This window comes from Cetorhinus maximus, chromosome 6 (assembly GCF_964194155.1).
Source record: "Cetorhinus maximus chromosome 6, sCetMax3.hap1.1, whole genome shotgun sequence".
NCBI lineage: Eukaryota > Metazoa > Chordata > Chondrichthyes > Lamniformes > Cetorhinidae > Cetorhinus > Cetorhinus maximus.
The window spans coordinates 6,789,200-6,810,823 of record NC_135884.1 but is presented as its reverse complement, the minus strand read 5'-3'; the positions used below and the strand labels follow the sequence as shown (position 1 = coordinate 6,810,823).

The 21,624-nt window shown below is 47.9% G+C and overlaps 1 pseudogene; it reads right to left on the bottom strand.

Moving 5' to 3' along the window:
• Positions 1-3,690: 3,690 nt before the first annotated feature.
• Positions 3,691-20,875, bottom strand: LOC144681440 (large ribosomal subunit protein eL21 pseudogene; annotated as a pseudogene).
• Between the last annotated feature and the right edge of the window lie 749 nt (positions 20,876-21,624).

Below are 21,624 nucleotides of genomic sequence, written 5' to 3'. Positions count from 1 at the left end.
ATGGTAACTTTCAAGAGGGGACCAGGTAAAATACTTGAAAGGTAGAAAATTGCAGGGTGACAGGGAAAGGCTAGGGGAGTGGGACTAATTGGATAGTTCTTTCAAAGTGCTGTCACAGGCATGATGGGCTGAAAGAAGCATACGTAGAGAAATTCAATCATTATATGCTTTAAACTCAAAAACAGCAAGACAACCGTGGGACATGTTGCCCAGACCTTCCCTCACAATGTCTCTTTTTCCTCAGAATCATCATCATCTTTCAGCAAAGACAACTTCATACTCAAACAGACAATGGGTTGCATTTTACATGCTCCCGCCAGGCATGTTTTTGGTGGAGGGGTGGGGGGGGGCCACATAAAATAGGGTGGGCGCCCAATCCTCCACCTTTCCATCCACCCCCTCCTAGTGTGCTAGGGGAAATGGTGAGCGGACACAGAGTTCAGCCATATTTAAATAGGTAGTCAAGGGTCCATTGTGCTCGTTACCAAGCCAATTGACCCCGATAATACGCTGCCCGTGCCATAAAATGGCTGGCGTGGGCAATCGGATGGGAGTGGGCAGCCTGATTTTTAAAATAAATTTTTCAAAAGGGCAGGAAGGAACTGGGGGGTTTGATTTTTGGAGGTTGGCCTTTGCGAATTAGGGGGGTGGCCCCCCCTTAAGATAGAACCCACTTTCTTCCTATCCACTCACAGCCTTAAACCCGCCATCCCCACGCCTCTGCCCCCCCACTTTCTAACCTGCCGAAATCCTCCACGACCAAGGCCCCAGGCTTACCTGTTTCTAGGAATCCATTGCTCATTCTTCTTGTTCCCTGTCACATTCCCAGCAGTGTCCACTAATGCGCTCTTTTTTTTAGACACAGAACCACACAGTGCAGAAGAGGCCCTTCAGCCCATCGAGTCTGCACCGACACGTGAAAAACACCTGACCTACCTACCTAATCCCATTTACCAGCTCTTGGCCCATAGCCTTGAATGTTATGACGTGCCAAGTGCTCATCCAGGTACTTTTTAAAGGATGTGAGGCAACCCGCCTCCACCACCCTCCCAGGCAGCGCATTCCAGACCCTCACCACCCTCTGGGTAAAAAAGTTTTTCCTCACATCCCCCTAACCCTCCTACCCCTCACCTTGAACTTCTGTCCCTTTGTGAATGACCCTTCAACTAAGGGGAACAGCTGCTCCCTATCAACCCTGTTCATGCCCCTCATAATATTGTACACCTCGATCAGGTCGCCCCTCAGTCTTCTCTGCTCCAACGAAAACAACCTAAATCTATCCAACCTCTCTTCATAACTTAAATGTTTCATCCCAGGCAACATCCTGGTGAATCTCCTCTGCACCCCCTCCAGTGCAATCACATCTTTCCTATAATGTGGCGACCAGAACTGCACACAGTATTCCAGCTGTGGCCTCACCAAGGTTCTACACAACTCCAACATGAGCTCCCTACTTTTATAATCTATGCCTCGACTGATAAAGGCAAGTGTCCCATATGCCTTTTTCACCACCCCACTAACATGCCCCTCCGCCTTCAGAGATCTATGGACACACACGTCAAGGTCCCTTTGTTCCTCAGAACTTCCTAGTGTCATGCCGTTCATTGAATACTTCCTTGTAAAATTACTCCTTCCAAAGTGTATCACCTCACACTTTTCAGGGTTAAATTCCATCTGCCGCTTATCTGCCCATTTGACCATCCCGTCTATATCTTCCTGCAGCCCAAGACACTCAACCTCACTGTTAACCACCCGGCCAATCTTTGTGTCATCCACAAACTTACTAATCCTACCCCACACATAGTCATCTATGTCATTTATATAAATGACAAATAATAGGGGACCCAGCACATATCCCTGTTGTACGCCACTGAACACTGGCTTCCAGTCACTAAAGCACCCTTCTGTCATCACCCTCTGTCTCCTACAACTAAGCCAATTTTGAATCCACCTTCTCGAATTCCCCTGTATCCCATGTGCCTTTGCCTTCTTTATAAGTCTCCCATGTGGGACCTTGTCAAAGGCTTTGCTGAAATCCATATAAACTACACCAACTGCACTACCCTCATCTACACAACTGGTCACCTTCTCAAAAAATTCAATCAGATTTGTTAGGCATGACCTCCCTCTGACAAAGCTATGCTGACTATCCCTGATCAAACCTTACCTCTCCAAGTGGAGATAGATTCTCTCCTTCGGAATTTTCTTCAATAGTTTCCCTACCGCTGATATGAGACTCACTGGCCTGTAGTTCCCTGGCTTAGCTCTACAACCCTTCTTAAATAGCGGAATCACATTAGCTGTTCTCCAGTCCTCTGGCACCTACCCCGTGGCCAGAGAGGAATTAAAAATTTGGGCCAAAGCCCCTGCGATCTCCTCCCTTGCCTCCCTCAGCAGTCTGGGATACAAATCATCCAGACCTGGAGATCTGTCCACTTTTAAGCCTGCCAACACCTCCAATACCTTGTCACTCCCTATATCAATTTGCTTAAGAACCTCGCAGTCTCTCTCCCTGTGTTCCATACCTTCATTCTCATTCTCTTGGGTGAAGATGGATGTGAAGTATACATTCAACACTCTACCGATGTCCTCTGGCTCCACCCATAGATTGCCCCCTTGGTCCCTTATGGGCCCTACTCTTTCCCTGGTTATCCTCTTCCCATTGATATATTTATAGAATATCTTGGGATTTTCCCTACTTTTACCAGCCAGAGCCATCCCCAACTGCTCCTCTGTAGATTTCCCCACAAGTAGCTGTTCCCAGTCTACCTTGGCCAGATCCTGCCTTATTTTACTAAAATCTACTCTCCCCCAATCCAAAACAATTTTTTGCAACTTGTCTATTTCTTTGTACATAATAAACTTGAACTGTACCATGTTGTGGTCGCTATCACTAAAATGCTCCCCCACCATCACCTCAGCCACCTGTCCGCCTTCATTCCCCAGAATTAGGTCCAGCACTGCGCCGTCCCTTGTGTGACCCTCATAGTGACCTAAAAAGTTCTCCTGTACACATTTCAAGAAATCTACTCCATCCAAGCCCCTAACACTATGTCTATCCCAATTAATGTTGGGAAAGTTGAAATCACCTAATATAATTACCCTATTGTTATTGTTTTTACAGACCTCCGCAAATTGTGCACATATTTACTCCTCAGTTTCCTGCTGACTATCTGGGGGTCTATAATAAGCACCTAACAATGTGGCTGCCCCTTTTTTATTCCTAAACTCTACCCAAAAAGCTTCATTCGATGCCCCCTCCAAGATATCATCTCTCCTTACTGCAGTAACTGACTCCTTAACTAATAATACAATGCCTCCTCCTCTTTTACCCCCGCCCCTGTCTCGCCTGAAGATTCTACATCCCAGAATGTTGAGCTGCCAATCCTGCCCCTCCCTCAACCACGTCTCAGTGATGGCTACTATATCACAATTCCACGTGTCAATCCTCACCCTTAACTCATCCGTTTTACCTGTAATACTCCTGGCATTAAAGTAGAGGCCATCTAGCCTTGCCTTACTCCCTTGAAACTTAATGCAGCTGTACTCCCTCTGACTTGATTGTTTTACTGTATTATGACGTGTCCCTATTCTGCTAACATTCTGTGTCCCCTTCCCCCCGCCGAATTAGTTTAAACTCCTCCCAAAGGCACTAGCAAACCTGACACAGGAAACTTATTTGATTTGGTATCAAAATGATGCCATGAACTCATACAGAGTTGATTCCAGCAACTGTGGCTTGTTTGCCTTGGTTCATACAAAGTGTGCCTTCCTGGGTTCAGAAGGCTGGCATTTCAGCTCAACACAGGTCCCTTCTCCTTAGCTGCTCTCTCTGTGCCTCTTCATTCGCTTTCAGAAAGCCGCCCCTGCATTTTCAATGCTTGATGTGCTCAATACGCACACTGATTCTTTTGGCAAGGAACTTGCCCTTGACTTGTTCACTGGTAATAATAACTGCAGCATGCTGCGCAACATTATAAATTCTTCCAGTCTTGCCATGGTAACATCTGTGGGGCATACCCTTCTGTACAGTGCCCGCGCCCTTAATGTCAGCAATCTCGCCTTTCTTCTCGATATGCAAATAAGTAGAAAGAGGAACAGGCCCATGTTTCCAGAAGGGCCTTGCAAACATATATTGAGGGTCCCCCCGCCCTCCTCTTACCCCTGGGTGTTCATCACCTTGAACCTTTACCGCAAGATGGTGGAGCTCGGCGGAAAGCGAGTGTGATCTTGGCGCAGCCAGGACTGATGGAGCTGTCAGCCAATCTGATTGGCCGGCAGCTCCCAAGGGAGGGACTTCCTCTCCAGTGAGGGGCAGAAGTACCACTTGGCCCTTGTTTAGCCCACCCGCAGCGCATTGTGGCTGTGGGTTCGCTCCACCCTGCCTTTGCTTCTGGTGGGATGGGGAGGGTGGGGTTGGGATGCTTGGGGTGGGGGGAGACAAAGAGGGTGCAATATTCACCCCCCCCAGTAATATTCAGCCCAATGTCAATTCTTTGCTTTTTCCGTGTCTCTGTCTATAATTGCTCCTATGAATTATGGGCAATACAAATGCAAGTTCTTGTTGCTGCTGCTCAGCTCTTCCCCATAGCAATGTGACTGAGATCACTCGACCCTTTCCTGTAACAGTGTGACTGAGATCACTCGACCCATTCCTGTAACAGTGTGACTGAGATCACTCGACCCATTCCTGTAACAGTGTGATTGAGATCACTCGACCCATTCCTGTAACAGTGTGACTGAGATCACTCGACCCATTCCTGTAACAGTGTGACTGAGATCACTCGACCCATTCCTGTAACAGTGTGACTGAGATCACTCGACCCATTCCTGTAACAGTGTGACTGAGATCACTCGACCCATTCCTGTAACAGTGTGACTGAGATCACTCGACCCATTCCTGTAACAGTGTGACTGAGATCACTCGACCCATTCCTGTAACAGTGTGACTGAGATCACTCGACCCATTCCTGTAACAGTGTGACTGAGATCACTCGACCCATTCCTGTAACAGTGTGACTGAGATCACTCGACCCATTCCTGTAACAGTGTGACTGAGATCACTCGACCCATTCCTGTAACAGTGTGACTGAGATCACTCGACCCATTCCTGTAACAGTGTGACTGAGATCACTCGACCCATTCCTGTAACAGTGTGACTGAGATCACTCGACCCATTCCTGTAACAGTGTGACTGAGATCACTCGACCCATTCCTGTAACAGTGTGACTGAGATCACTCGACCCATTCCTGTAACAGTGTGACTGAGATCACCCGACCCATTCCTGTAACAGTGTGACTGAGATCACCCGACCCATTCCTGTAACAGTGTGACTGAGATCACCCGACCCATTCCTGTAACAGTGTGACTGAGATCACTCGACCCATTCCTGTAACAGTGTGACTGAGATCACTCGACCCATTCCTGTAACAGTGTGACTGGGATCACTCGACCCATTCCTGTAACAGTGTGACTGAGATCACTCGACCCATTCCTGTAACAGTGTGACTGAGATCACTCGACCCATTCCTGTAACAGTGTGACTGAGATCACAACCCATTCCTGTAACAGTGTGACTGAGATCACAACCCATTCCTGTAACAGTGTGACTGAGATCACTCGACCCATTCCTGTAACAGTGTGACTGAGATCACTCGACCCATTCCTGTAACAGTGTGACTGAGATCACTCGACCCATTCCTGTAACAGTGTGACTGAGATCACTCGACCCATTCCTGTAACAGTGTGACTGAGATCACTCGACCCATTCCTGTAACAGTGTGACTGAGATCACTCGACCCATTCCTGTAACAATGTGACTGAGATCACTCGACCCATTCCTGTAACAGTGTCACTGAGATCACTCGACCCATTCCTGTAACAGTGCGACTGAGATCACTCGACCCATTCCTGTAACAGTGCGACTGAGATCACTCGACCCATTCCTGTAACAGTGCGACTGAGATCACTCGACCCATTCCTGTAACAGTGCGACTGAGATCACTCGACCCATTCCTGTAACAGTGTGACTGAGATCACTCGACCCATTCCTGTAACAGTGTGACTGAGATCACTCGACCCATTCCTGTAACAGTGTGACTGAGATCACTCGACCCATTCCTGTAACAGTGTGACTGAGATCACTCGACCCATTCCTGTAACAGTGTGACTGAGATCACTCGACCCATTCCTGTAACAGTGTGACTGAGATCACTCGACCCATTCCTGTAACAGTGTGACTGAGATCACTCGACCCATTCCTGTAACAGTGTGACTGAGATCACTCGACCCATTCCTGTAACAGTGTGACTGAGATCACTCGACCCATTCCTGTAACAGTGTGACTGAGATCACTCGACCCATTCCTGTAACAGTGTGACTGAGATCACAACCCATTCCTGTAACAGTGTGACTGAGATCACTCGACCCATTCCTGTAACAGTGTGACTGAGATCACTCGACCCATTCCTGTAACAGTGTGACTGAGATCACTCGACCTATTCCTGTAACAGTGTGACTGAGATCACTCGACCCATTCCTGTAACAGTGTGACTGAGATCACTCGACCCATTCCTGTAACAGTGTGACTGAGATCACTCGACCCTTTCCTGTAACAGTGTGACTGAGATCACTCGACCCATTCCTGTAACAATGTGACTGAGATCACTCGACCCATTCCTGTAACAGTGTGACTGAGATCACTCGACCCATTCCTGTAACAGTGTGACTGAGATCACTCGACACATTCCTGTAACAGTGCGACTGAGATCACTCGACCCATTCCTGTAACAGTGTGACTGAGATCACTCGACCCATTCCTGTAACAATGTGACTGAGATCACTCGACCCATTCCTGTAACAGTGTGACTGAGATCACTCGACCCATTCCTGTAACAGTGTGACTGAGATCACTCGACCCATTCCTGTAACAGTGTGACTGAGATCACTCAACCCATTCCTGTAACAATGTGACTGAGATCACTCGACCCATTCCTGTAACAGTGTGACTGAGATCACTCGACCCATTGCTGTAACAGTGTGACTGAGATCACTCGACCCATTCCTGTAACAGTGTGACTGAGATCACTCGACCCATTCCTGTAACAGTGTGACTGAGATCACTCGACCCATTCCTGTAACAGTGTGACTGAGATCACTCGACCCATTCCTGTAACAGTGTGACTGAGATCACTCGACCCATTCCTGTAACAGTGTGACTGAGATCACTCGACCCATTCCTGTAACAGTGCGACTGAGATCACTCGACCCATTCCTGTAACAGTGTGACTGAGATCACTCGACCCATTCCTGTAACAGTGTGACTGAGATCACTCGACCCATTCCTGTAACAGTGTGACTGAGATCACTCGACCCATTCCTGTAACAGTGTGACTGAGATCACTCGACCCATTCCTGTAACAGTGTGACTGAGATCACTCGACCCATTCCTGTAACAGTGTGACTGAGATCACTCGACCCATTCCTGTAACAGTGTGACTGAGATCACTCGACCCATTCCTGTAACAGTGTGACTGAGATCACAACCCATTCCTGTAACAGTGTGACTGAGATCACTCGACCCATTCCTGTAACAGTATGACTGAGATCACTCGACCCATTCCTGTAACAGTGTGACTGAGATCACTCGACCCATTCCTGTAACAGTGTGACTGAGATCACTCGACCCATTCCTGTAACAGTGTGACTGAGATCACTCGACCCATTCCTGTAACAGTGTGACTGAGATCACTCGACCCATTCCTGTAACAGTGTGACTGAGATCACTCGACCCATTCCTGTAACAGTGTGACTGAGATCACTCGACCCATTCCTGTAACAGTGTGACTGAGATCACTCGACCCATTCCTGTAACAGTGTGACTGAGATCACAACCCATTCCTGTAACAGTGTGACTGAGATCACTCGACCCATTCCTGTAACAGTGTGACTGAGATCACAACCCATTCCTGTAACAGTGTGACTGAGATCACTCGACCCATTCCTGTAACAGTGTGACTGAGATCACTCGACCAATTCCTGTAACAGTGTGACTGAGATCACTCGACCCATTCCTGTAACAGTGTGACTGAGATCACTCGACCCATTCCTGTAACAGTGTGACTGAGATCACTCGACCCATTCCTGTAACAGTGTGACTGAGATCACTCGACCCATTCCTGTAACAGTGTGACTGAGATCACTCGACCCATTCCTGTAACAGTGTGACTGAGATCACTCGACCCATTCCTGTAACAGTGTGACTGAGATCACTCGACCCATTCCTGTAACAGTGTGACTGAGATCACTCGACCCATTCCTGTAACAGTGTGACTGAGATCACTCGACCCATTCCTGTAACAGTGTGACTGAGATCACTCGACCCATTCCTGTAACAGTGTGACTGAGATCACTCGACCCATTCCTGTAACAGTGTGACTGAGATCACTCGACCCATTCCTGTAACAGTGTGACTGAGATCACAACCCATTCCTGTAACAGTGTGACTGAGATCACTCGACCCATTCCTGTAACAGTATGACTGAGATCACTCGACCCATTCCTGTAACAGTGTGACTGAGATCACTCGACCCATTCCTGTAACAGTGTGACTGAGATCACTCGACCCATTCCTGTAACAGTGTGACTGAGATCACTCGACCCATTCCTGTAACAGTGTGACTGAGATCACTCGACCCATTCCTGTAACAGTGTGACTGAGATCACTCGACCCATTCCTGTAACAGTGTGACTGAGATCACTCGACCCATTCCTGTAACAGTGTGACTGAGATCACTCGACCCATTCCTGTAACAGTGTGACTGAGATCACAACCCATTCCTGTAACAGTGTGACTGAGATCACTCGACCCATTCCTGTAACAGTGTGACTGAGATCACAACCCATTCCTGTAACAGTGTGACTGAGATCACAACCCATTCCTGTAACAGTGTGACTGAGATCACTCGACCCATTCCTGTAACAGTGTGACTGAGATCACTCGACCCATTCCTGTAACAGTGTGACTGAGATCACAACCCATTCCTGTAACAATGTGACTGAGATCACTCGACCCATTCCTGTAACAGTGTGACTGAGATCACTCAACCCATTCCTGTAACAGTGTGACTGAGATCACAACCCATTCCTGTAACAATGTGACTGAGATCACTCGACCCATTCCTGTAACAGTGAGACTGAGATCACAACCCATTCCTGTAACAGTATGACTGAGATCACTCGACCCATTCCTGTAACAGTGCGACTGAGATCACTCGACCCATTCCTGTAACAGTGCGACTGAGATCACTCGACCCATTCCTGTAACAGTGTGACTGAGATCACTCGACCCATTCCTGTAACAGTGTGACTGAGATCACTCGACCCATTCCTGTAACAGTGTGACTGAGATCACTCGACCCATTCCTGTAACAGTGTGACTGAGATCACAACCCATTCCTGTAACAGTGTGACTGAGATCACTCGACCCATTCCTGTAACAGTGTGACTGAGATCACAACCCATTCCTGTAACAGTGAGACTGAGATCACTCAACCCATTCCTGTAACAGTGTGACTGAGATCACAACCCATTCCTGTAACAATGTGACTGAGATCACTCGACCCATTCCTGTAACAGTGCGACTGAGATCAGGGACTCAAGCGAAATGGGGAAAACCAGATCCCCAACCCACCAACCTGTGGCACCTTCTTCGATCGAAGGATCCACCAACAATACGAGACAAGTGAATTCTGTCACCAGCTGTCACCAGCGCAGTGCAGTGCCTCTGCACTAAAACACTGGGTTTCGTCAAAAACTCAGCAAGTTGTTACGATCTGGAATGCAGTACTTGAAAGGGCGGTGGAAGCAGATTCAATAGTAACTTTCATTGCAAATTGAACAAATACTGGAAAAGGAAAAATTTACATAGTTATGATGGAAAGGGTAGGGGTGTGGGTCTAATAGGCTAGCTCTTTCAGGCTGGCATAGGTATGATGGGCTGAATAGCCTGAGTTCACAAGCTCTGGAATTCCCTCCATAAACTTCTCCACCTCCCCACCACCCTCTCTTCCTTTTTAGTCCTTGAGCCTAATTCTCTCATCAACCTTTTAGTTACCTATACTATCATCTCCTCTATTGCTTGGGCTCAATATCTGTCTGAATGTGCTTCTGTGAAATGTCTTGGGCTATTTTACTCTCTTGATGATGCCATGTAAATCCAAGATGTTGTTGTATGCTCACACATGGTGTGTGCGCCACTTGGATGATCAGCCTAGGATAAAAGAAATCAGGAACAAAGCAGGTATCATCTTAAAATTAAAGATTGGACATTGAGGACCGAAATCCGGAGGTGTATTTTCACATGGACTATAGCAGAATTGTTACAGTGCAGAAGGAGGCCATTCGGCCCATTGTGTCTGCATCTGCTCTCCGAAACAGCAACTCACTTAGTGCCATTCTCCTGCCTTCTCCCCGTAACCCTGCACATTCTTCCTTTTCAGGTAACAGTCTAATTCCCTTCTGAATGCTTCACTCGTACCTGCCTCCCCCACACTCTCAGGCAGTGCATTCCAAACCCTAACCACTCGCTGCGTGAAAAAGTTTTTCCTCATATCACTTTTTTGCTTCTTTTACTAATTACTTTAAATCTGTGCCCTCTCGTTCTCAATCCTTTCACGAGTGGGAACAGTTTCTCCCAATCTATTCTGTCAAGACCACTCATGATTTTGAATACCTCTATCAGATCTCCTCTCAGCCTTCTTTTCTCTAAGGAAAACAGTCCTAACATCTTCCAATCCATCTTCCTAACTGAATTTCCTCATCCCTGGAACCATTCTCATGAATGAAGGATAATACAAAATTGAAACTCCCTTTCTTTCATAAGGTTTTGGATACTGGGGACAATTGAAGCTTTCAAAACTGAGATTGATCGATTTTTGTTGGACAAGCGCATCAAGCGATATGGGGCAACAGCAGGTAATTGGACCCATGACCTAATTGAATGGCAGAGTAGGCTCTAGAAGGGCTGAATGGCCTACACCCTGTTCCTAATGTTCCTTAAACTTGCACACAAAAGGAAATTGGCTACTGAAGTTGTATTCTCCTCTCTTCGGGTGAACACTGAGAGAACTGTCCTGTTCCAATCCATCACACTCCCTAATCACCCAGAAGCTGAGACATGACATCAACGTAATATTAAAAGCAAAATTAAAAACAGAAAATGCTGGAAAAACTCACTGGATCTGGCAGCATCCGTGGAGAGAGAAACAGAGTTAACATTTCAAGCTCGTATGACTTCTTCAGAGCATGACACTAACGTGACATCAACAGATTGGACAGGAAGACATTTAAGAGCCAGATGGATGGCAATACTTGCTCAAGATGTCCAAAACCCCAGGAGCCTGTTGGATCAGTGAACGGCGCGACAATGGTCGCTCAGACCCTGGTTACTGCCAATTCCTTCAGATGTGCCTAATTGAATGCAACGCCCAATTGAGAGCAGCTTAACCCCTCGCACCAGCCTGAGGAGCTGCACAGTTGCTGCTTCTGCTGCATTCATACAGCAGGCACGTCTTCTATGGGCCAAGAATAATTAGCAGCAGCGCCTGAATTAAAAGCTAATCACAAGGTGCAAATCAATTTAAAATTGGTGATGGAGTGGATCAAAAGCTTTCAGAATGTCAACTGAGTATTTGCATATAAACTTCTGAATCACTCTTCATTAGCAGTTAATTATTATGAAATACGCTGGGATTTGTTTTATTAATGTAATAAAGTTTGAAATGATGGAGTTCTATAGCTGGTGTACAGTTGAGCTCCTTTCTGGCCACTGTACCTCAGGAAGGATATATTGCCCTTGGAGAGGGTACTGCACAGATCTGTCAGAATGATGCCCGGGCTAGAGGTGTTAAGTTATGAGTACAGGTTGCATTGGCCACATGTGTATTCCCTCGAGCATTGAAGATTAAGGGGGTGATGTAACTGAAGGGTTTAAGATGATCAAAGATATCGATATTTTCTCTCTACACTACCTCTGCTGGGAGAGTCCAGTACAAAGGGGGCTTAATCTTAAAACTGGGGCTGAGGCCATTTAGGGGTGAAGTCAGGAAGCGCTTCTTCACTCAAAGGGTAGTGGAAATCTGGAACTCTCTGCCCCAAGACGTGGTTGAGGCTTGAGTGGCGCTGCTGGTTCAGGAGCACAAGGCTTCAGCACTATTGCCAGAATATTGTCAGGGCACATAGCCTTTGCGGTATCCAGTGCCTTCAGCCATTTCTTGATATCACGTGGAGTGAATCAAATTGGCCAAAGACTGGCACCCGTGATGCAGGGGACCTCCGGAGGAGGCCGAGATGGATCACCCACTCGGCACTTCTGGTTGAAGATTGTTGCAAATGCTTCAGCCTTATCTCTTGCACTGATGTGCTGGGCTCCCCCATCATTGAGGAGGGGGATATTTATGGAGCCTCCTCCTCCTATTCGTTTTTGTAATTGTCTATCGCCATTCAGGACTGGATGTGGCAGGACTGCAGAGCTTGGATCTGATCTAAAATAAAAGCAAAACATTGTGAATGCTGGAAATCTGAAATAAAAACAGAAAATGCTGCAAAATTTAGCAGGTTTGCAAGCAGCTGTGGAGAGAGAAGCAGAGTTAACATTGTGAGTGCAATATGACTTTTCTTTGGAACTGGAGAGAGAGATACAAAGGTGATGGGCTCTATGCTGTTGAAAAAGTGGGGAGAGACAGGGGGAGCAAAATAGAAGGTCAGGGATAGGTTAGAGGGCAGGAGAGATTAAATGACAAAGAGGTTCTGAGACAAAGGAAGTGATAACGATAGTATTAAAGGCTGAAGCTTTGGTCCAGAGTAGGTGTTAATAGCGGAATAAAGGTCAGCACTATCTGAAAGCAAAATAGCAGAATGTGTAAATAGCAGAGAAAGGGTCAGAGCTGTCTGAAAGCAAGAACATGAGAAGAAGATGCAGACTGGGCATTGCAGGGAAAAAGATCAAAATGGTGGACAGTGTTCATGGTCTGAAGTTGTTGAACTCAATGTTGAGTCCAGAAGGCTGTAAAGTGCCTTTGCAGTATCCAGTACCTTCAGCCATTTCTTGGTATCCCATGGAGTGAATCGAATTGGCTGAAGACTGACATCTGAGATGCGGTGAACCTCAGGAGCAGGTCGAGATGGATCATCCACTCAGCAGTTCCGGCTGATGCACTGGACTCCCCCATCATTGAGGATGGGGATATTTGTGGAGACTCCTCCTCCAGCGAGTTGTTTAATTGTCCACCACCGTTCACGACTGGATGTGGCAGGACTGCAGAGCTTAGTTTATGAGACTTAGTGTCAAACATTTTCTGTTTATATTCCAGCGATGTGACTTGGAACATTTCACAACATTAAGAGTTGTTGTTGTTGTGCAGCAGCTCATAATTAGATATAGGAAATCTGCAGCTAACTCATGGGAGACCCTTGCTTGTGAACAGCCAATGGGAGAAGGCTCCTTTGGGAAGGCACTGAACACATCAAGAGACTTTACCGGAATGTGCAGAGGTGAAGTCAAGGCCTCAGAGAGAGTGCGCAAATCTCCAAACTACCCACCTACCCAACCCTTCAAGCACCACCTGCACAACATGTGGCAGAGTCTGCAGATCACACATTGGACTTTCAGCCACTTCACAATTAACATACATATGTACAGATATACATATGAACTAGGAGCAGGAGTAGGCCATTCAGCCCCTCGAGCGTGCTCTTCCATTTGATATGATCAAGGCCAATCTGACAGTGACCTCAACTCTGCCCTGCTGTCTGCCTCCTATCACCTTTGACACCCTTGTCAATCAAGAATCTATCCAACTCAGCCTTAAAAAGAACCTATCAAGCCAAAGTGGAAGAAAAACATCCTCCTTCACAGGCAATCCCATGGGATTGAGGATAACTTGGTGCGGGAAACACTTTGTGATACTTGAGTCAAGTCATAGTAGGAATACAAGTCTGTCTCTTGCTTTCGTTCTTGCCACCAGTCCTTAGGCTGCACCTGATCTAAAGCACCATTTGATGCAAGTGTGAAGTGTAAAACAAGGGCCAGAATTTCCCGCCCCCCCATTGACGTCGGGCGTCATGGTGGGCGTGAGCGGACAATATGGCTAGAAGGCCAAAAATCAGTTTTACACCATTGTGAAACCAGTTTGACGATCGTCTGCTCTGCCCGTCAATAGTGGGCTGCGTCTCCCACCGCCGGACACTGGGATCCTCATTTCAATACGCCTGTATCTAATTGTAAGCCATGATCACCCCTCCACGCTGGATCATCTGGCACATCGGTGTGCAATCACGCCAACGTGTTTCACAACTATGCATAAGCGGCGTGCACCTGGTGAGCTGCGCTTTGCTTGGGGCTTCAAGGTTTATTTGCCGACTTTTCTTGGGCAGCACTCACTGTCATTAGCCCCAGGCTTCACAGGCAGTACCACATCACTTTTATGGGGGCTCATAGGCCGGTCTCTACCGACCAGACCAGCCGTAAGGCGGGGATGGCGTTTTAACAGTTACAGGGCTAGTGCTTGCTTGGGGAAGGGGGGAGAAGTGGCCTCAGACAAGGGAAGAGGCTGCAGGATGAGAGTTGTACTGGGGTAGGGTGTATCTCAGGGTGTGTGTGTGGGGGGGGGCACATGTAGATCTGTGCAAGCGGCCTCAAGATGGTGAGGGCTGTGGAAGCAGTCTCCAGAGGAGATGAGGCTGGATGGACATGTGAGGGTGTGTGTATGAGAATGGGTGGTGATGTCCCTTGAGCTGGCAGTGAGTGAGATACCAGTGAATGTGTGATGGCCTTGTGAGTGTGTGAGTTTAGGGTGATGAGATGGTTGCCTTACCCTGGCCATACCTTGTCAGGATGAGATCAGTCATCTGTTTTCTGCACTGGATGGCCGACCTAGTGTGTGCATCATTGGCACTGACCATCTCTGCCAGCACCTCCCAAGCTGGAGTGGTGACACTGATGACCTCCTGCGGCCAGAGCTGGGGGTAGAGGACAACGCGGTGGGCCTCCACGGTGTCCAGAAGGCATCCCAGGGATGCGTCACTGAATCAGGGCCTGCACTGCTTTTGGGGCCACGTCTTCGCCGGGACCTTCCTGGGCTGCAAGGATTGAGAAGGGCGGGCGCGCAGCTAGGGTTTAAATACGGCGCCTTGCGTGAGGAAACAGCGAGGTAACAGAGTGGCAGGCAAACCCGAGGCTGCCCGCCAGCGAGACGCCGTGTTTCCTCGTGACTGCATAATTAATGAGGTGGGAATGGGATGATACGCTACGAAAACCCGCCATTGCGGCCGGCGGGTAAAACGCCCTTTATCCCGCCCACTACCGCACTGTGCGCAAATCTGGCTCGATTCCACCCAAGGACTGAATTAAGTCACAGTATTAACCTCCTCCCTGGAGGTAGTTACCACACATTTCACGGGGAGCTGATGTATGAATAGTTGAGCTTTTGGGTAGCTGCGTATAATTTTTTGTTGTTAAATGAAGCATCAACATAGGCCACAACCCCTTTCACTGATCTATTGTTTTGATGTTACTTCCTCAATTAAAATTTGGAAAGCTAATCAAAACCTGCAGCAAAGGAACTGAATGGCTAGAGTTACAAAATTTCACTTTAATGTTTTGCACCAGTCACGTGCGTTCCATTCCAGAAACCAGGCAAAGGAAACTTAAACCGAATTGTTACGCACTTTGTACGCTCTTATCTACAGAGATCCAAATTCCAAACGGGCACCTCCCAACCCAACAACCACAGTGTCAGTCTGCTCCTATGTACAGGAGCACAAGTGAATCCCCAGTTAATGCCCACCGCCTACATAAAATTAAATACTCAATTACTATACAATTAACAATGTGCACAGAGTGGGGTAGAATTATATGCTTGTCCCTCCCCCCGCACCAAAATCTTCAGCATTGACCATGCAGGTGATGACTCATGTTGGAGTGCGGGTCTAAGTGCACAGTGTCCCGGAGTATCATCCAATATGACTGCCCCTCAGGAATCAGCCTCAGCAGTGAGTGTCAACAGAGATTTTTCTTTTGATTTTGAGACAATGTTTAGTTTGGTTTCCTTTTTACAAAACGTCCTGACTGTCCAGGTGGTCTTTTCCAATGTTGTCAGCCATGGCTCAGCAAGGTCACACTCTTGCCGTTTGAGTCAAGAGATTGCTTAAGCCGTGTTCCAGTGCAATACTGAGGGAGAGCTGCACTGCTGTCTTTTGGTTGAGACATTATCCAAGCCCTGTCTGCCTTCTCAGGAGGATGCAAACAACCTCATGACACTATCTTGAAGAAGAGCAGGGGCATTCTTCTCTGGTGTCTTGGCCGATATTTATCCCTCAACCAACAGAATTACAACAAATTATCTTGTCACTTAACCGTTTGTGGGAGCTTGCTATGTGCTAATGGACTGCAGCACTACATTACAACACTAATCACAATTCAGAAAGTACTTTTTTCAATCCTTTCATGGGACATGGGTGGGTGGCAAGGCCAGATTTGTTGCCAATCCCCTAAATGCTAGGCCATTAAGAATCAACCACATCTGGGAGTCACATGTAGGCCAGACCAGGTAAGGATAGCAGGTTTCTCCCCTTAAGGGAATTAGTGAACAATCAATAACAGACCTGGTCACCATTACTGAGACTAGCTTTCAATTCCAGATTTATTAATTGAATTTAAATTTGAATTTACAGTGGCAGGATTTGAACCCATGTCCCCAGAGAATTAGCCTAGGCCTCTAGATCACTAGTCCAGCGACATTACCACTACACCATCATCTCCCACCAATGTAACTGGCTGTAAAGGGGCCAAGGTGAAAGGTGCTAAATAAATGCAAGATCTTACTTCTGAATGCAATGTTCATGGTATTCCATTCCATTTAGCACACAGGCCGACCTTTGCCATATTTCCCAAATAGAACAGGAGGAGCAGAACGTTGCGAGGATGCAGAGCATCTTGAAGAAAGCGTAGCAAATGTGACACACAAACCTTCCCACCCATCTGCCTACGCTAGCTGCTTCAGTGGAAAGGAAATTGTCCCATTGACCCTCATTAGAAAATCAAGTCCACCAGCTTCTCTCTAACAACAACTCTTTGAAAATCAATAGCGTGCCTCAGAAAGGAGATCTATGAGGGAGCAGCCCCATTAACCACCATTAGCGTTAGCCAGCCTCAACCATAAATGAGGAGTGCAGGATTGTTTCTTGGTTCGTGGTCAGGAACAACGTACATCTTTCCTGCAATCCCCACAGTGGCTGCACTTCAATAAGTGCTTCTTTGGTTGGGTAAAGCACTTTGGGACAACCTGGAGTGGTGAAAGGTGCTATAGAAGTGCAAGCTTTGCCTTTTGCATTGCTGGTGTTGTGTTAGTCAACTAAAAAGGAGGAAGAAACCCACACTGGACAAAAATCACCACTGGCAAACTCTGCGTTGCTTTGAAAGAGACCCTGAGGATGTCTAATGCACTATTTAAGTGCACAATCTTTCTCTCAAATGGTGGTTGTGAAGGGTCAGTACTTCACTGTACTCCCCTTGGGATCAAAATTGTTGCAAAGATGAGAGTTAGATTATGGAGAAGCAAAGACTAAAATTAGGATACAAAAATGTGACTTAAGTTTCTCCCAAAGGACCATTAATAAAACAAGGCCATTATAAACGCTCAGACAGACTATGGTTAAACTGAAGACGAGACCCTTTCACTCCCCACTGCAGCGCTGACTTGTGTGAATCATAAAGCAGTGAATTTAAAAGCTATCCCACTAGCTTATCGGTAATAAACATATTGCTCAGGTAGATTCTATACTAATACGCCAGGAAGGATTGTGTAATGTGCAAGGTCATTAGCAGTGCACATATCCGAGCTATCCATGTTTTATACTTAATTAGATTAGGCATCCCAGTACTGCTTGCAAGTCTATTTATAAAATATAACGTGCGTGGTTGGTTTTGTGCGATGCGGCAGCTTTATCCGGTGCTCAGTAACTAGATAACTGATAACTGATAAATGTACAGCAAAAAAGTGGTTGTCAAGGCCATTTGTTTATAACTTCAAAATGGCCAAGATGTTCACCTCAGACACAATAGTGCATTCCCGGTGCATTCCCCTCAACTTCCCAAACTCCCGGTGCCCCCCACCACCTTCCTCCGTCCCCCCCCACCACCTTCCTCCGTCCCCCCCACCACCTTCCTCCGTCCCCCCCACCACCTTCCTCCGTCCCCCCCACCACCTTCCTCCGTCCCCCCCACCACCTTCCTCCGTCCTCCCAACCACCTTCCTCCATCCCCCCCCCACCAGCTTCCTCCATCCCCCCCACCACCTTCCTCCGTCCCCCCACCGCCTTCCTCCGTCTCCCCCACCACCTCCCTCCTCCCCTCCGACCACCTTCCTCCGTCCCCCCCACCACCTTCCTCCGTCCCCCCCACCACCTTCCTCCGTCCTCCCAACCACCTTCCTCCATCCCCCCCCCACCAGCTTCCTCCATCCCCCCCACCACCTTCCTCCATCCCCCCCCCACCACCTTCCTCCGTCCCCCCACCGCCTTCCTCCGTCTCCCCCACCACCTCCCTCCTCCCCTCCGACCACCTTCCTCCGTCCCCCCACTGCCTCCTGCTCCCTCCGCCCCTCACCGCCTCCTCCTCCCCACCCACTCCTCCCCTCCTCCCCACCCACTCCTCCACACTGCCCCTACCACCTCCCCTCCTCCTTCCCACCCCCCCACTGCCCCCTCCTCCTCCTCCTCCTCCCCGTCCTCCCACCGCCGCCTCCTCCTCCTCACCGCCCCCACTACCACCACCTCCTCCTCCCTGCCCTCCTTCCTGCCCCCACCACCTCCTCCTCACTCCCCCCCACCCCCTCACCGCCTCCTCCCCCTGCATACCTCCAGCCGACGCGACTGGTGAAGTTATAAACAAGTTTTTTTTTCACACTCCTGCTGCTGCTGCACTGCAGATGGTTCCTTTGTCCCTCCCCCCAGCCCAACCACCACCCCCCCGCCCCCCCCAACCCAAATAGAACCCAGACAACTGAATCTCTACAACTAAACATAAGCTCTTTAATGTGTGAAAGAGGGACAGGAAATGGTGACAGTATCAATATCAGCTTCGATCGCAATGTCAGGAAGGAGGTAGCAGAGCGCATGGGATCAGGAGCTGAGATCAGGAGGGAGCAGAGATCTCCTGAGATCTCCTGAGATCTCCTGAGATCAGGAGGGAGCAGAGCGCATGGGATCAGGAGCTGAGATCAGGGCAGGCATGACCAAGGAAAGGGAAATGATGCAGAAAATACAAGTGCAAGTAATTTCTAAGCCCCCAGGCAAGAGGGAACTTAACAAGGGGACACGCGCCTATGCAGATCAGAGGGGCTGCAGGAGTTTCTAACTTTTGCAGATGGAGAGAGCAGAACACAGCGTCAGAAAGGAGTTAGGTTAACGGGAGCATTATAGATAGTTTCCAAGCGGGTCCCCAATCCAACTAGGCCCTACCCGATTAATCAGTATGTAATGAATCGGGAATGGTTCATGATTTGGCCGCAGAAGCATATTGTAGGAAGAATGGCCAGAAATGAAATAATCTGGGACTCTGGTCAAGGTGGGGAATCGGCAGAAAGTCAAAAACCCAATGGTTTAGACTTCGAAAAGGCTTTGAAGGAATGAAGCTCACAGCAAGCGTGAAGATATTGGATATCACCGACTGTAAGATTATATTTGGTGAAAGTGGCCACAAGCTCTGTTGAGACGTGACTATGGACATTTAAACTGTGGACAGTACTCGATTCTGTGACCAATATTTAGTTAAACATGGGACCTGAGTAAGAGAACTTCACAGCTATCTGCGAAGGTTAAACACCTCCTCGAGCGAGGACTGACCCAGAGCTTGAGGAATATGAAATCCCTGGACTGATGGCCTCCGAGTGCCATATCGAACGGAGGAGAATATTTGAGCTCAAGTTGGGACAGAGATAAGGGCGAGTGGCCTTGGTATCATGGTGGTCTGGAACCCCGGAAGTGTTAAATCTGCAGTCACGTCGCTGCAATTAACTGGTCGGGAACCGCCATATAATATAAACTGAACAAAGCAAATCCATGGCCAGAATATTTCCCTCATCGGGAAGGAAGCCCACTCCGCGTGGATCACGAGCGGCAGCGCTCAGCGCTACCCGTGCGTACGGGGGGGGGGTGGGGGGAGGAGGGAGAGCGGGCCTGGCGCACAGTTCACGCATGCGCGTGGAAGAGCCCTTCAATCACCCTGAGGCACGGAGCTGTCTCAGGGAGATTGAGGCGCTTTTTTTAAAAAATTAATAAATACAATAAGAATGTAATGAAACGTGTCCCCTCATGTGACTGTGCCACACGAGATGGGGCATGATTTTAAATAAAAGCTTTATTTTGAAATGAATGTGTATTAGCTTCACCTGCTCGTGGGTGAGGTTTCCTAAAAAAAATGTAAAGGCCGCTTGTCCTGTTCGCCTGCCCCGCCGGCTGTTAGGTTGGACAGGCAACGTAAACTTCAACTAAATCACCTTGTTGATGGCCTTAATATGGCCATTCGATTATCACGACTCCGCCAAACGAAATGTCGTGCGAATGCACGATGACGTCAGGAGGCACGCCCAATGTCATCGCCCGCCATATTACACTCGGGAGTGTCGGGCGCGCTCCCGCACGCCGAACATAACATTTTTGGCCCATGTGTGCGATAGGTCTCAGAAGCACCAGGAAACATCTGAACCATCGTAGCTGGAAGTCTTCCAAAACAGCCAAAGTGCTTTGTTTGTTCCAGCTTCCAAATCCTACCTGAGAACTCACCTCCTGGCTATTCGTCCACAATAGGCTTTGCATCTTCGCGTGAATCCTTTCTTTCTGAAAGACCCTCACTCCAACTAATGTACTAACTCAACCAACAAGACATCAGGCCTGCATCGATATAAAGACTCGGTTACAAACTCCCATTTTATAATTACGCCTTTAACTCCGTCTGTATCTAATATTTGTGCGTGTGTGTGATAGTGTGAGGGAGACGAGCGATTGAGATGTTGTGTTTCAAAACATCCGGGACAAGTGTGTGACCATAAATAATCCTCTTTATCGTTTTTAAAATCACCCAAAAGGCCGGCTGCTGGGATTTATTTTGAATTAAGGAAAGATCTCTCAGATGGTAAGGAAATACATAAACATTGCACGCATACACCACGATTACGGACTGGAAGAAGCCGCGCAAATCCTGGCCGTAACAGAAGAAAGAACTGGACCACTACATGGATGGGTTGGTCACGCTGTAGAATTTTAATGAAATCAAGTCAAAGAGTCTCACTGCGCAGGAGGAGGCTATTCAGTCCATCGCGCCTGTGCCAGAGTTACCCAATTAGTCCCAGTTCTGTGCCCTTTCCCCATAACTGCGTCATTGTTTCCCATTCCAGTATATATCCAATTCCCTTTTGAAAGTTACGACTGATTCTACTTCCCCCTCCCTTTCAGGCAACACATTCCAGATCTCAACCACTCGCTGTAGTAAAATAAAGTCTCGTCTTCCGCACACCCCAGTTCTTTTGTTGCAGGTCAGTCAGTCAGTGCCTGTAAAGGAAAAGGGA